The following is a 13980-nucleotide window of genomic DNA, read 5'->3' as shown; positions in this document are numbered from 1 at the left end:
CTGCGATAGGAACAGCTCCTTAGAGACCCTACAATAGGAACAGCTCCTTAGAGGCCCTAGAGAACAGTTCCTTAGAGACCCTGCAATAGGAACAGCTCCTTAGAGACCCTACAATAGGAACAGCTCCTTAGAGACACTGCTATAGGAACAGCTCCTTAGAGAATAGAGACCCTGCTATAGGAACAGCTCCTTAGAGACCCTGCTATAGGAACAGCTCCTTTAGAGACGAGAGAACCTACAATAGGAACAGCTCCTTAGAGACCCTGCTATAGGAACAGCTCCTTAGAGACTAGAGACCCTGCTATAGGAACAGCTCCTTAGAGACTAGAGACCCTGCTATAGGAACAGCTCCTTAAAGACCCTGCTATAGGAACAGCTCCTTAGAGACCCTGCAATAGGAACATCTCCTTAGAGACCCTGCAATAGGAACAGCTCCTTAGAGACCCTGCTATTGGAACATCTCCTTAGAGACCCTGCTGTAGGAACAGTTCCTTAGAGACTAGAGACCCTGCTATAGGAACAGCTCCTTAGAGACTATAGACCCTGCTATAGGAACAGCTCCTTAGAGACCCTACAATAGGAACATCTCCTTAGAGACTAGAGACCCTGCTATAGGAACAGTTCCTTGGAGACCCTGCTATAGGAACATCTCCTTAGAGACTAGAGACCCTGCTATAGGAACAGCTCCTTAGAGACTAGAGACCCTGCTATAGGAACATCTCCTTAGAGACCCTGCTATAGGAACATGTCCTTAGAGACCCTGCTATAGGAACATCTCCTTAGAGACCCTACAATAGGAACAGTTCCTTAGAGACCCTGCAATAGGAACACCTCCTTAGAGACCCTGCTATAGGAACAGCTCCTTAGAGACCCTACTATAGGAACAGCTCCTTAGAGACCCTGCTATAGGAACAGCTCCTTAGAGACTAGAGACCCTGCTATAGGAACATCTCCTTAGAGACTAGAGACCCTGCTATAGGAACAGCTCCTTAGAGGCCCTGCTATAGGAACAGCTCCTTAGAGACCCTATACAATAGGAACAGCTCCTTAGAGACCCTACTATAGGAACATCTCCTTAGAGACCCTGGTATAGGAACAGCTCCTTAGAGACTAGAGACCCTGCTATAGGAACAGCTCCTTAGAGACCCTACTATAGGAACAGCTCCTTAGAGACCGTGCTATAGGAACAGCTCCTTAGAGACTAGAGACCCTACAATAGGAACAGCTCCTTAGAGACTAGAGACCCTGCTATAGGAACAACTCCTTAGAGACTAGAGACCCTACAATAGGAACATCTCCTTAGAGACCCTACAATAGGAACAGCTCCTTAGAGACCCTACAATAGGAACAGCTCCTTAGACACCCTGCTATAGGAACAGTTCCTTAGAGACCCTGCTATAGGAACAGCTCCTTAGAGACCCTGCTATAGGAACAGCTCCTTAGAGACCCTGCTATAGGAACATCTCCTTAGAGACCCTACAATAGGAACAGCTCCTTAGACACCCTGCTATAGGAACAGTTCCTTAGAGACCCTGCTATAGGAACAGCTCCTTAGAGACCCTGCTATAGGAACAGCTCCTTAGAGACCCTGCTATAGGAACATCTCCTTAGACCCTACAATAGGAACAGCTCCTTAGAGACCCTACAATAGGAACATCTCCTTAGAGACCCTGCTATAGGAACAGCTCCTTTGAGACCCTGCTATAGGAACAGCTCCTTTGAGACCCTACAATAGGAACAGCTCCTTAGAGACCCTGCTATAGGAACAGCTCCTTAGAGACTAGAGACCCTGCTATAGGAACAGCTCCTTAGAGACCATCTTCCCCTTGCATCTCTCTGAGCTTAACACTAGCTAGTTAGCGGTGTGAAATGACTAGCCAGTTAGTGGTGTGAAATGACTACCCAGTTAGCGGTGTGAAATGACTAGCCAGTTAGCGGTGTGAAATGACTAGCCAGTTAGCGGTGTGAAATGGCTAGCCAGTTAGCGGTGTGAAATGACTAGCTAGTTAGCGGTGTGAAATGACTAGCTAGTTAGCGGTGTGAAATGGCTAGCCAGTTAGCGGTGTGAAATGACTAGCCAGTTAGCGGTGTGAAATGACTAGCCAGTTAGCGGTGTGAAATGGCTAGCCAGTTAGCGGTGTGAAATGACTAGCTAGTTAGCGGTGTGAAATGGCTAGCCAGTTAGCGGTGTGAAATGACTAGCCAGTTAGCGGTGTGAAATGACTAGCTAGTTAGCGGTGTGAAATGACTAGCCAGTTAGCGGTGTGAAATGACTAGCCAGTTAGCGGTGTGAAATGACTAGCCAGTTAGCGGTGTGAAATGACTAGCCAGTTAGCGGTGTGAAATGGCTAGCCAGTTAGCGGTGTGAAATGACTAGCTAGTTAGCGGTGTGAAATGGCTAGCCAGTTAGCGGTGTGAAATGACTAGCCAGTTAGCGGTGTGAAATGACTAGCTAGTTAGCGGTGTGAAATGGCTAGCCAGTTAGCGGTGTGAAATGACTAGCCAGTTAGCGGTGTGAAATGACTAGCTAGTTAGCGGTGTGAAATGGCTAGCCAGTTAGCGGTGTGAAATGACTAGCCAGTTAGCGGTGTGAAATGGCTAGCCAGTTAGCGGTGTGAAATGGCTAGCTAGTTAGCGGTGTGAAATGACTAGCCAGTTAGCGGTGTGATGACTAGCCAGTTAGCGGTGTGAAATGACTAGCTAGTTAGCGGTGTGAAATGACTAGCCAGTTAGCGGTGTGAAATGGCTAGCCAGTTAGCGGTGTGAAATGACTAGCCAGTTAGCGGTGTGAAATGACTAGCTAGTTAGCGGTGTGAAATGGCTAGCCAGTTAGCGGTGTGAAATGACTAGCCAGTTAGCGGTGTGAAATGACTAGCTAGTTAGCGGTGTGAAATGGCTAGCCAGGTAGCGGTGTGAAATGACTAGCCAGTTAGCGGTGTGAAATGACTAGCTAGTTAGCGGTGTGAAATGGCTAGCCAGTTAGCGGTGTGAAATGACTAGCCAGTTAGCGGTGTGAAATGGCTAGCCAGTTAGCGGTGTGAAATGGCTAGCTAGTTAGCGGTGTGAAATGACTAGCCAGTTAGCGGTGTGATGACTAGCCAGTTAGCGGTGTGAAATGACTAGCTAGTTAGCGGTGTGAAATGACTAGCCAGTTAGCGGTGTGAAATGGCTAGCCAGTTAGCGGTGTGAAATGGCTAGCCAGTTAGCGGTGTGAAATGGCTAGCCAGTTAGCGGTGTGCTAGTTGCATTCATTCGGTGACGTCACTCGCTCTGAGAGCTAGTTGTTTCCTTTACTCCACATGGGGAGCAGATAGACAGGTAATGATTCTTTGTGGGTGATGGTTGCTGATGAGTTCAAAGGATCCCAGGTTTGAGCCCAGGTGCTGGCAATGAAGCAGTACTGTTACACTAGAACAGTTTGGTTTGGTGAGCATGTACTGCCACCTTGTGGTCATTCATTAGTCCTACCCACACTGTTGATTCTACTGGTTTAAATTGAACCTTTATTTAACTAGGCAAGTCAGTTAAGAACAAATTCTTATTTACAATGACGGCCTATCGGACGATACTGGGCCAATTGTGCGCCGCCTTATAGGACTCCCAATAATGGCCGGTTGCAATACAGCCTGGATTCGAACCAGAGTGTCTTAGACCGCTGCGCTACTCGGGAGTCACATTTAATGACAGAATAGTTTTTTGGTATAGTTGACCGAAAAGAGATCTATTGCAGCCAACTCGAGCCACAGAGTCTGCCGTAGCTTAGACTACTCGTTTGATTGGGGTATTTTATCAACGCACAGTAGTGATGCCAGAAGAATCTGTTTACATTGCAGTCGGCAGCTTTCCATCTTTATCTAGAGAGAACGGTACGTGACGAGAACATTCTAATCACACTTCCTTATGACATTCAAAACAAAATGAACCTAGAACAAATGAAATAAGGAAATGTAATTATCATTGTCCAATGGCTTTGTTACAAATGGCTCCCTCTTCCCTATATAGTGCACCACTTTTCACTGAAACCTATAGGCCCCATGTATAAGTAGTGCGCTATATACAGAGCCATTTTGGGGTACATGGCAGCCCGCTGATGTCCAGCCATGGAGTGTGTTAGGGAATTGGAAGAATGGGCACAATTCTCAGAACAATCATTTAGTACATTTAACAACCTGAAATGAACGGTTTAAAACACGTGAAGGGTAAGCTACTATCAAAAGCGCACAGTCGTGAATGTTTGAGTCATTTCAATCAGACACATCAGAAGAAGCTATGTAAACGTTGTTTGTGGTACATGTGTGGCGAGTACCGCTTCCTCCTGATTCCGCTGAAACTCTGAACCCCGCTCGGCCCACCTAAACACAACGTGACCCGTCCTCCTGAAGAGTCTCTACCCCTGTCGCGCCGGCAACACGTCAGGCTGAGGAATGAGTTTCACAAGCTACTCATCTGCTACATAACATTTATATGTACTATTAACCTTAACTAAATATTACTCTCTCGTCACCTGGTTTATTACGAGGTAATGACCCACCTTTGTGACCCACATAAATCAAGTTCTACAGAATGTTGAAAGAAGTACATTTTCCCCAGTCTCCCTGTGAGTTGCACAGAATCTTATCAACAGCCAAAATACACACCCACCCACACACAAACACAGTAGTTATATTAGTAGTATAGGGCTGTGTGTGTCGTTGTATTAGTAGTATGGGGTTGTGTGTGTAGTTGTATTAGTAGTAGGGCTGTATGTGTAGTTGTATTAGTAGTATATGTAGTTGTATTAGTAGTATGGGGCTGTATGTGTAGTTGTATTAGTAGTATAGGGCTGTGTGTGTAGTTGTATTAGTAGTATGGGGCTGTCTGTGTAGTTGTATTAGTAGTATGGGGCTGGATGTGTAGTTGTATTAGTAGTTTGGGGCTGTGTGTGTAGTTGTGTTAGTTGTGTAATTGTGTCACCTTAATAAAGATGTTGTGTTTGTCCTCTGTAACTCTATCTAGGTTACGATGAGTAAACAATCCCAATTGTTTCAGAAAGTTTGATGTGATAGTTTTGTTGTCGTCAGGTCGTCGTCAAGGCTGGAACATCGGGTCCTGTGCTCCAAGGGAATGGAGACCTCAGAACCAAAACAATGAGGTCCTTGATCCCATTGCAGTTAGATACCCCTCTTCAGGCTTGACCTTGAAATGATTGAACATGTCTGGTGTAATATGACTTTTGATTGCATTCAGTACTTATGAACTGCAATACACTCACTGAACATCTGGGCCCTTATTCACAAAGAGTCTCAGAGTAGGTGATCTGGGCCCTTATTCACAAAGAGTCTCAGAGTAGGTGATCTGGGCCCTTATTTACCTTCGCCTCTCCCGGAGACCATTGAGGAGTTGCAAATATAAGCCAAGGGACAAAACGGGGTAAAAAAAACAATAAGCTTGTGGCCAAACAACCCTGACACACCTGGTCATAGTCTGGCCTGGTTAGTCATGGGGCGGGAGGCCGCTTGGAATAATTTAAAAAAAATAACTTGCCAATTTATTAATCACTACATTTAGCAAACATTAGATAGTTAATCCAGAGATTCTTACCTTTGCCTTGATTCAGCAGTCTCGTCCAGATCATAATGGTATTTGTAGTTCTTTATGATAGCCTCATTAGCAGCTAATTAGCATAATTAGCATAAAGTCACCTTGTCAAAGAGGGATTTACATGGTTATCAAAATGTTACGGGTAAGCCTACATGAATAAATAAAGGTGAAACATTTATTTTTTACATTAAAAAAAATAAACAGCCCTTATTTGTTTCTAAGTGTTTCTAAGTGTTTCTAAAATCCCCTATGGCGAGAAATGTATGGTGGAAAAATGATTGGTACCATTTCCCTGTTCGACCGCTAGGTCTTATGGGTATTATGACTCATACTGTGGTACTCTATGGAACGCTGCCGTTTGTCTTGCAGAGGCGGTTGCAGTGTGTTCTGTGTGGCATAGGTTGGGTTTATCAAATTTACACGTCGCAAAAAAAACCTACAGCATTATCGCACAAAATGCTACGCAGCATCATCTGGATATGTCCGCAACAAAAGTTCAACATTCACCTTCTGCGACCATTTCTGTCAAACCGTCTCCACATAAATCCGATAAATCCCATTTATGAAGCAACACACATAAAGCAACGCAGCTTCCATTGGAAATTAATGTATTTGTGGTGTGCAGAAACGCAATGACCTGACGCCGCCACTGTGATCGAGTCATTATGCACCAAACGTTATTCATAGACGGCTTGATATAAATATTGGCAGGTGAATGTTGAACTTTTGTTGAGCACATACTGTGTACCATATTGCGCAATGAAGCGGCAGGTATGATCAAGGAGTTGCATAAACGCGACTTCCTGTCGGTTTTTGCTTCATGAGGGGTGATAGGCTACATGCAGCTATTTACATGTTCTACACAAAATACTTTTGTCGAAATGTTCGTGCAAACTTTGTGGTCAGTATTGCAAACGTAATAACGATTTAATGTTCTTCTTAGCTGCTGAGTTACATGCAACTATTTACTCTCGCCAAGATATTAGCATATATGGCAAAACTAAGGCGCCGGGCGAAACAAAACAAACCCGCCCCAGTGTCAGACTCTTTTCACCGGTATTCATAGTTGCTCGGCCCCTTGAAACTTTAGGCTGCCCAGGGGTGGAACACAAACAAGCAGTCTAATTAGCGATGCCATGTCCGTTATTCATCGTCACTACAAACATTGGCTAAGCTGTGCAGGAGTCAGTCAAGTAGTGGTATCTTTTCAGGAATTAAGATTGTGACAGTAACTATAAATATGACCCAAAACATCATCACAAAACAAAAAGGGGCCAAAGTGTAGGGACTGCGTCATGCTTGTTCAACTGCAGTATCCGTTACGACAGACAGATAGGTTGTAGCCCTCAGAATATATACACTGCTCAAAAAAATAAAAGGAACACTAAAATAACACATCCTAGATCTGAATGAATTACATATTTTTATTAAATACTTTTTTCTTTACATAGTTGAATGTGCTGACAACAAAATCACACACAAATTATCAATGGAAATAAAATGTATCAACCCCCGGAGGTCTGGATTTGGAGTCACACTCAAAATTAAGGTGGAAAACCACACGAGCTAACATTAAGGTTAGGGTTGGGGGAAGGGTTAGCTAACATTAAGGTTAGGTTTGGGGGAAGGGTTAGCTAACATTAAGGTTAGGGGAAGGGTTAGCTAACATTAAGGTTAGGGTTGGGGAAGGGTTAGCTAACATTAAGGTTAGGGTTGGGGAAGGGTTAGCTAACATGAAGATTAGGGTTGGGGAAGGGTTAGCTAACATTAAGGTTGGGGTTGCGGGAAGGGTTAGCTAACATTAAGGTTGGGGAAGGGTTAGCTAACATTAAGGTTAGGGTTGGGGAAGGGTTAGCTGACATTAAGGTTAGGGAAGGGTTAGCTAACATTAAGGTTAGGGTTGGGGAAGGGTTAGCTAACATTAAGGTTAGGTTTGGGGAAGGGTTAGCTAACATGAAGATTAGGTTGGGGGAAGGGTTAGCTAACATTAAGGTTAGGGTTAGCTAACATGAAGGTTATGGGAAGGGTTAGCTAACATTAAGGTCAGGGTTGGGGAAGGGTTAGCTAACATTAAGGTTGGGGAAGGGTTAGCTAACATTAAGGTTAGGGTTGGGGAAGGGTTAGCTGACATTAAGGTTAGGTTTGGGGGAAGGGTTAGCTAACATTAAGGTTAGGGAAGGGTTAGCTAACATTAAGGTTAGGGTTAGCTAACATGAAGGTTATGGGAAGGGTTAGCTAACATTAAGGTCAGGGGTTGGGGAAGGGTTAGCTAACATTAAGGTTGGGGAAGGTTTAGCTAACATTAAGGTTAGGTAGGGTGAAGGGTTAGCTAACATTAAGGTTAGGGGAAGGGTTAGCTAATATCAAGGTTTGGGTTGGTGGAAGGGTTAGCTAACATTGATGTTAGGGTAGGGTGAAGGGTTAGCTAACATTAAGGTTAGGGTTGGGGGAAGAGTTAGCTAACATTAAGGTTGGGGAAGGGTTAGCTAACATTAAGGTTAGGGTTGGGGAAGGGTTAGCTAACATGAAGGTTAGGGTTGGGGAAGGGTTAGCTAACATTAAGGTTAGGGTTGGGGAAGGGTTAACTAACATTAAGGTTGGGGAAGGGTTAGCTAACATTAAGGTTAGGGGAAGGGTTAGCTAACATTAAGGTTAGGGTTGGGGAAGGGTTAGCTAACATTAAGGTTAGGTTTGGGAAGGGTTAGCTAACATTAAGGTTGGGGAAGGGTTTGCTAACATTAAGGTTAGGGTTGGGGGAAGGGTTAGCTAACATTAAGGTTAAAGGGTTAGCTAACATGAAGGTTAGGAAGGGTTAGCTAACATTAAGGTTGGAGGAAGGGTTTGCTAACATTAAGGTTAGGGTTGGGGAAGGGTTAGCTAACATTAAGGTTAGGGTAGGGTGAAGGGTTAGCTAACATTAAGGTTTGGGGGGAAGGGTTAGCTAACATTAAGGTTGGAGGAAGGCTTAGCTAACATTAAGGTTAGGGTTGGGGAAGGGTTAGCTAACATTAAGGTTAGGGTAGGGTGAAGGGTTAGCTAACATTAAGGTTTGGGTTGGGGGAAGGGTTAGCTAACATTAAGGTTAGGGTTGGGGAACATTAAGGTTAGGGTTAGCAAACATTAAGGTTTGGGAAGGGTTAGCTAACATTAAGGTTAGGGTTGGGGGAAGGGTTAGCTAACATTAAGGTTAGGGTAAAGGAAGGGTTAGCTAACATTAAGGTTAGGGTTGGGGAAGGGTTAGCTAACATTAAGGTTAGGGTAGGGTGAAGGGTTAGCTAACATTAAGGTTAGGGTTGGGGAAGGGTTAGCTAACATTAAGGTTAGGGTTGGGGAAGGGTTAGCTAACATTAAGGTTGGGTTGGGAAGGGTTAGCTAACATTAAGGTTAGGGTTGGGGAAAGGTTAGCTAACATTAAGGTTAGGGTTGGGGAAGGGTTAGCTAACATTAAGGTTAGGGTTGGGGAAGGGTTAGCTAACATTAAGGTTAGGGAAGGGTTAGCTAACATTAAGGTTAGGGTTGGGGGAAGGGTTAGCTAACATTAAGGTTAGGGTTGGGGGAAGGGTTAGCTAACATTAAGGTTAGGGTTGGGGGAAAGGTTAGCTAACATTCAGGTTAGGGGAAGGGTTAGCTAACATTAAGGTTAGGGTTGGGGAAGGGTTAGCAAACATTAAGGTTAGGGTTGGGGAAGGGTTAGCTAACATTAAGGTTGGGGGAAGGGTTAGCGAACATTAAGGTTAGGGTTAGGGAAGGGTTAGCTAACATTAAGGTTAGGGGAAGGTTAACCAACAGTAAGGTTATGGTTGGGGGAAGGGTTAGCTAACATTAAGGTTAGGGTTGGGGAAAGGTTAGCTAACATTCAGGTTAGGGAAGGGTTAGCTAACATTAAGGTTAGGGTTGGGGAAGGGTTAGCTAACATTAAGATTAGGGTTGGGGGAAGGGTTAGCTAACATTAAGGTTAGGGTTGGGGAAGGGTTAGCTAACATTAAGGTTAGGGTTAGGGGAAGGGTTAGCTAACATTAATGTTAGGGTTGGGGAAGGGTCAGCTAACATTAAGGTTAGGGTTGGGGGAAGGTTAGCTAACATTAAGGTTAGGGTTGGGGGAAGGGTTAGCTAACATTAAGGTTAGGGGAAGGGTTAGCTAACATTAAGGTTAGGGTTGGGGAAGGGTTAGCTAACATTAAGGTTAGGGTTGGGGAAGGGTTAGCTAACATTAAGGTTGGGTGAAGGGTTAGCTAACATTAAGGTTAGGGTTGGGGAAGGGTTAGCTAACATTAAGGTTAGGGTTGGGGAAGGGTTAGCTGACATTAAGGTTAGGGAAGGGTTAGCTAACATTAAGGTTAGGTTTGGGGAAGGGTTAGCTAACATTAAGGTTAGGGAAGGGTTAGCTAACATTAAGGTTAAGGGTTAGCTAACATGAAGGTTATGGGAAGGGTTAGCTAACATTAAGGTTAGGGTTGGGGAAAGGGCTAACATTAAGGTCAGGGTTGGGGGAAGGGTTAGCTAACATTAAGGTTTGGGGAAGGGTTAACTAACATTAAGGTTATGGTAGGGTGAAGGGTTAATTAACATTAAGGTTAGGGAAGGGTTAGCTAATATCAAGGTTTGGGTTGGTGGAAGGGTTAGCTAACATTAAGGTTAGGGTAGGGTGAAGGGTTAGCTAACATTAAGGTTTGGGTTGGGGAAGAGTTAGCTAACATTAAGGTTGGGGGAAGGGTTAGCTAACATTAAGGTTAGGGTTGGGGGAAGGGTTAGCTAACATTAAGGTTGGGGGAAGGGTTAGCTAACATTAAGGTTAGGGTTGGGGAAGGGTTAGCTAACATTAAGGTTAGGGTTGGGGAAGGGTTAGCTAACATTAAGGTTAGGGTTGGGGAAAGGTTAGCTAACATTCAGGTTAGGGAAGGTTAGCTAACATTAAGGTTGGGGAAGGGTTAGCAAACATTAAGGTTAGGGTTGGGGGAAGGGTTAGCTAACATTAAGGTTGGGGAAGGGTTAGCGAACATTAAGGTTAGGGTTAGGGGAAGGGTTAGCTAACATTAAGGTTAGGGAAGGGTTAACCAACAGTAAGGTTATGGTTGGGGAAGGGTTAGCTAACATTAAGGTTAGGGTTGGGGAAAGGTTAGCTCACATTCAGGTTAGGGGAAGGGTTAGCTAACATTAAGGTTAGGGTTGGGGAAGGGTTAGCTAACATTAAGATTAGGGTTGGGGAAGGGTTAGCTAACATTAAGGTTAGGGTTGGGGAAGGGTTAGCTAACATTAAGGTTAGGGTTAGGGAAGGGTTAGCTAACATTAATGTTAGGGTTGGGGGAAGGGTCAGCTAACATTAAGGTTAGGGTTGGGGGAAGGGTTAGCTAACATTAAGGTTAGGGTTGGGGGAAGGGTTAGCTAACATTAAGGTTAGGGTAGGGTGAAGGGTTAGCTAACATTAAGGTTTGGGTTGGGGAAGAGTTAGCTAACATTAAGGTTGGGGAAGGGTTAGCTAACATTAAGGTTAGGGTTGGGGGAAGGTTAGCTAACATTAAGGTTAGGGTTGGGGAAGGGTTAACCAACATTAAGGTTAGGGTTGGGGGAAGGGTTAGCTAACATTAAGGTTGGGGAAGGGTTAGCTAACATGAAGGTTAGGGTTGGGGAAGGGTTAGCTAACATTAAGGTTGGGGTTGGGGAAGGTTAGCTAACATTAAGGTTGGGGAAGGGTTAGCTAACATTAAGGTTAGGGGAAGGGTTAGCTAACATTAAGGTTAGGGTTGGGGAAGGGTTAGCTAACATTAAGGTTAGGTTTGGGGAAGGGTTAGCTAACATTAAGGTTGGGGAAGGGTTAGCGAACATTAAGGTTAGGGTTAGGGGAAGGGTTAGCTAACATTAAGGTTAGGGAAGGGTTAACCAACAGTAAGGTTATGGTTGGGGAAGGGTTAGCTAACATTAAGGTTAGGGTTGGGGAAAGGTTAGCTAACATTCAGGTTAGGGGAAGGGTTAGCTAACATTAAGGTTAGGGTTGGGGGAAGGGTTAGCTAACATTAAGATTAGGGTTGGGGAAGGGTTAGCTAACATTAAGGTTAGGGTTGGGGAAGGGTTAGCTAACATTAAGGTTAGGGTTAGGGAAGGGTTAGCTAACATTAATGTTAGGGTTGGGGAAGGGTCAGCTAACATTAAGGTTAGGGTTGGGGAAGGTTAGCTAACATTAAGGTTAGGGTTGGGGAAGGGTTAGCTGACATTAAGGTTAGGGGAAGGGTTAGCTAACATTAAGGTTAGGTTTGGGGAAGGGTTAGCTAACATTAAGGTTAGGGGAAGGGTTAGCTAACATTAAGGTTAGGGTTAGCTAACATGAAGGTTATGGGAAGGGTTAGCTAACATTAAGGTTAGGGTTGGGGAAGGGTTAGCTAACATTAAGGTCAGGGTTGGGGAAGGGTTAGCTAACATTAAGGTTTGGGGAAGGGTTAACTAACATTAAGGTTATGGTAGGGTGAAGGGTTAATTAACATTAAGGTTAGGGGAAGGGTTAGCTAACATCAAGGTTTGGGTTGGTGGAAGGGTTAGCTAACATTAAGGTTAGGGTAGGGTGAAGGGTTAGCTAACATTAAGGTTTGGGTTGGGGAAGAGTTAGCTAACATTAAGGTTGGGGAAGGGTTAGCTAACATTAAGGTTAGGGTTGGGGAAGGGTTAGCTAACATTAAGGTTGGGGAAGGTTAGCTAACATTAAGGTTAGGGTTGGGGAAGGGTTAGCTAACATTAAGGTTAGGGTTGGGGAAGGGTTAGCTAACATTAAGGTTAGGGTTGGGGAAAGGTTAGCTAACATTCAGGTTAGGGAAGGGTTAGCTAACATTAAGGTTGGGAAGGGTTAGCAAACATTAAGGTTAGGGTTGGGGAAGGGTTAGCTAACATTAAGGTTGGGGAAGGGTTAGCGAACATTAAGGTTAGGGTTAGGGAAGGGTTAGCTAACATTAAGGTTAGGGAAGGGTTAACCAACAGTAAGGTTATGGTTGGGGAAGGGTTAGCTAACATTAAGGTTAGGGTTGGGGAAAGGTTAGCTAACATTCAGGTTAGGGAAGGGTTAGCTAACATTAAGGTTAGGGTTGGGGAAGGGTTAGCTAACATTAAGATTAGGGTTGGGAAGGGTTAGCTAACATTAAGGTTAGGGTTGGGGAAGGGTTAGCTAACATTAAGGTTAGGGTTAGGGAAGGGTTAGCTAACATTAATGTTAGGGTTGGGGAAGGGTCAGCTAACATTAAGGTTAGGGTTGGGGAAGGTTAGCAAACATTAAGGTTAGGGTTGGGGAAGGGTTAGCTAACATTAAGGTTGGGGAAGGGTTAGCTAACATTAAGGTTAGGGTTAGGGGAAGGGTTAGCTAACATTAAGGTTAGGGAAGGGTTAACCAACAGTAAGGTTATGGTTGGGGAAGGTTAGCTAACATTAAGGTTAGGGTTGGGAAAGGTTAGCTAACATTCAGGTTAGGGGGAAGGGTTAGCTAACATTAAGGTTAGGGTTGGGGAAGGTTAGCTAACATTAAGATTAGGGTTGGGGAAGGGTTAGCTAACATTAAGGTTAGGGTTGGGGAAGGGTTAGCTAACATTAAGGTTAGGGTTAGGGGAAGGGTTAGCTAACATTAATGTTAGGGTTGGGGAAGGGTCAGCTAACATTAAGGTTAGGGTTGGGGAAGGGTTAGCTAACATTAAGGTTAGGGTTGGGGAAGGGTTAGCTAACATTAAGGTTAGGGAAGGGTTAGCTAACATTAAGGTTAGGGTTGGGGGAAGGGTTAGCTAACATTAAGGTTAGGGTTGGGGAAGGGTTAGCTAACATTAAGGTTGGGTGAAGGGTTAGCTAACATTAAGGTTAGGGTTGGGGAAGGGTTAGCTAACATTAAGGTTAGGGTTGGGGAAGGGTTAGCTGACATTAAGGTTAGGGGAAGGGTTAGCTAACATTAAGGTTAGGTTTGGGGAAGGGTTAGCTAACATTAAGGTTAGGGGAAGGGTTAGCTAACATTAAGGTTAGGGTTAGCTAACATGAAGGTTATGGGAAGGGTTAGCTAACATTAAGGTTAGGGTTGGGGAAGGGTTAGCTAACATTAAGGTCAGGGTTGGGGAAGGGTTAGCTAACATTAAGGTTTGGGAAGGGTTAACTAACATTAAGGTTATGGTAGGGTGAAGGGTTAATTAACATTAAGGTTAGGGAAGGGTTAGCTAATATCAAGGTTTGGGTTGGTGGAAGGGTTAGCTAACATTAAGGTTAGGAGTAGGGTGAAGGTTAGCTAACATTAAGGTTTGGGTTGGGGAAGGTTAGCTAACATTAAGGTTGGGGAAAGGGTTAGCTAACATTAAGGTTAGGGTTGGGGAAGGGTTAGCTAACATTAAGGTTGGGGGAAGGTTAGCTAACATTAAGGTTAGGGTTGGGGGAAGGGTTAGCTAACAT

Source organism: Oncorhynchus tshawytscha, linkage group LG10 (genome assembly GCF_018296145.1).
Source record: "Oncorhynchus tshawytscha isolate Ot180627B linkage group LG10, Otsh_v2.0, whole genome shotgun sequence".
Taxonomy (NCBI): domain Eukaryota; kingdom Metazoa; phylum Chordata; class Actinopteri; order Salmoniformes; family Salmonidae; genus Oncorhynchus; species Oncorhynchus tshawytscha.
The sequence above is the reverse complement of the archived record's forward strand: the minus strand, read 5'-3'. Positions refer to the sequence as shown.